We start from the raw sequence: 2967 nt of genomic DNA, 5'->3' as shown, positions 1-2967 counted from the left end.
TTTCTAAAGGTATTGACATCAAAAACATTAGTTTTTCTTTTCTTTTTCTTTCTTTACCTTAGCCCAAGACCATTTTCTTTTTTTCCCTCTCCTCCAACTATGTAAAAAATCTTGTGAAATCTGATTAAATTTGGAAAATTCCGGCATCTAAAATATAGCGTCATTCCTTAATGGCGAGCCCACCGGGGGACATTTTTCCTTTGCTTGCCCTGTATGTGTGGCAGCGGTCATTTCTACTATGATGTCTTTCTAATTCTGACACCAGCCCACAGGAGATGCACGGACTGGGGGTGATGACAAAGGACGTTTGTGAGAAATGCAGATCTCAGAATCCTGTAATAACAAGGGCTATCTTCCTTCCAAGGTGTCCAGGAGCCAAGGCCTCCATATGATGATGGCAAAGCCATAAACAAAACAGTCACAGGACACGCACCTTTCCTTAAGCCACAGGTTCGACTTGGGCTGCTCCTGTTTACTTTCTAGATGAACCAAAGTCCCATCTCAAACCATTACTTATGCATCCGCATATATGCAACACCACTCTAACCAATGCTGCCGTGTGCATTTGAACGTGTTGTGCATTGTGAAAATCAAAGAAGCCTTCTTTCCACTGGTGATAAAATTAGCATCACTCTTACAATTACGCAGCACAAAGTATGTACGTATTGCCTTTTAAAAAAGATCATGAATTGGGGGGCTGGAGAGATGACTCAGCAGTTAAGAGCTCTGGATGCTCTGGCAGAGGACCCATGTCCAGTTCCCAACACCCACTTGATGGCTAACAACTGTCCTAACTCCAGTTCCAGGGAGTCCCACACCCTCTTCTGACCTCTGTGGGTATTGCAAGACACAGGTGCACTTACATACATGTAGGCAATACATGCATACACATAAAATAAAAAAATAAATAAAAAATTTAAAACATCATGAATTGATTCTTTACCTTATTATTTTTCAAATGTATCTATTGTGTGTGTGTGCATGTGTGTGTTCATGTCCATGTGTGCCGATGCATGTATATGTATGTGTGCAGAGACCAGAGGGGTAGCCTTAGCTGTCTTACTTGAAGCACTGCTTCTGATCTTCTGGAACTGGAGTTACAGATAGTCGTGAGCTACCGTACCTGCTGGGAACCAAACCCAGGTCTTCCGCAAGAGCAGCCAGTGCTCTGAGATGCTGAATCATCTTCTCGACTCCCCACCTTGCTTTTTGAGACATGTTCTGTCACGGGCTTGGAGTTCAAAGAGTAAAGTACACTGACTAGCCACATGTCTCAGTGATCCGTCTACCTCTGCCTCCCCAGTGTGGGGTGACAGAAAAACGCCTTCATACCTGGCTGGCTTATATTACATTGGTTCTGGGCATCTAACGCAGGTCTTTGTTTCTGCAAGGAAATCATTTAACTGACTGAGCCATATTCCTAGCTCTAGTTTCTCTCTTTCTCTCTCTCTTTCTCTCTCTCTCCCACTTTGTTTCTTCTTTCTTTTCTTTCTTTTTTTCAAAATAATTTATTCAGAATTTCATACATGCATATAAGGAGTTTTGATGAAATCCATGCCCACTCCCTCCCCTCCAGCTCCTCCCATATCTCCCCATCACTTTTTTCTGATAACTTCATGTACTCTTTCTTCTTCTTTGATTTATTTTTTATGGGGCTTTTGGCTACTCTAACATTCCCCCCTCTGAAGAGGTAACCCTAAAATCTTTTAAGGATTAGATAAAAGCTCCCAAATATTTTCCACATTTTTGGCCTTTGGAACAGAGTGTGTTGCTAAGAGGCCCAAGGACATTGTGACTTTTAGCCAAGAAATTGGCTACTTTTCTTTGGAGTCTTTTTACCTTAACTGCTTAGCCAATTCCTACCTCCTATTCTTATCACGCCATCCTCTGAAGAGGTTACCCAAACTGCCAATAGGAAATCGGGACACAGACTCTTCTGGCTTCTTCCATGCTGAACACAGACGCAGGGTGAGGCAATTGGAGTACCCCTTCAGTGGGTCTATCTAAAAGACTCCCAAATTGCATAAGTTTTGTCTCTAAGGGGAGAAGAAAGTCCTTGAATCATGAATAGGAGATGTGAAGGAGAAATAAAGGCAAGAGGAATTAGCATTAGAAATTCTAGACAGGGAACTAGAAAAAAGTCAGGACAGGGCAATTTTCAAATGTTCATATGAGAGTCCGTTGGAGTTTCTTGACAAGGGCTTCCAAAACCATCCCTCTATTGGGTTCCTCCTCATTTTTCTTTTGTCTTCCAAGGCTGGACTCTAGAGTGATGGATTCAGGATTTGCTTTCAGGTATTTTGATAGCTGTTGGGGTGGTTAGAATTGGTGCAAGTTCCCTCTCAAAGGGACTAGATAGGGGGAGAACACAAATTTATCCATCATTTTAGAACAATAGCTGGTTGTGTGTCTTAGCTACAGGTGGGCACTACAGTATTGGGGACCAAGATTTGAACTCTTACATCTAAGCAGGACTTTCTAGTTAGGAACAAAATCATCAATGAGAAATAATGGTCTAAATAACCTTTTATATAGACTTAAGTCTAATGTCTGGGAAGTGTAATCCCTTGAACTCTTAAAGAAATATACTGACGAATTTACTCTTTGGTTATACTTTCCTTTTGGGTGATTAAGACCATAAAATTGGCCCAAAGAAATCAATTTATTTTTACACTTCAGGTCATTTGAGGATCTGTTCCTCAGGGGTTACATGTGCTTGGGAGGAGCTCCTCGGTCCTTTCTTTTACCAGTTCCATCTATGTGAAAATAGGTCAAAGGTCCTGCTTGACTGTGTCTGGCTTCACTTGGAAGCATGAATGAGATGTTTTCTCTGAGTTGACCCTCCTCTTTGTAGACTGGATACTGGTTCAAGTCCATCTGGTGGGGTCTCCTTGTCCTCCCTGAACAAGAGGACAGGTGACTCACCACAGTTACAGGACATTTTGAGAGATGTTCCATAGTCCCCTG

Source organism: Nannospalax galili, unplaced genomic scaffold (assembly GCF_000622305.1).
Source record: "Nannospalax galili isolate Female #2095 unplaced genomic scaffold, S.galili_v1.0 scaffold3171, whole genome shotgun sequence".
Classification (NCBI taxonomy): domain Eukaryota; kingdom Metazoa; phylum Chordata; class Mammalia; order Rodentia; family Spalacidae; genus Nannospalax; species Nannospalax galili.
This window is presented reverse-complemented; position numbering follows the sequence as displayed.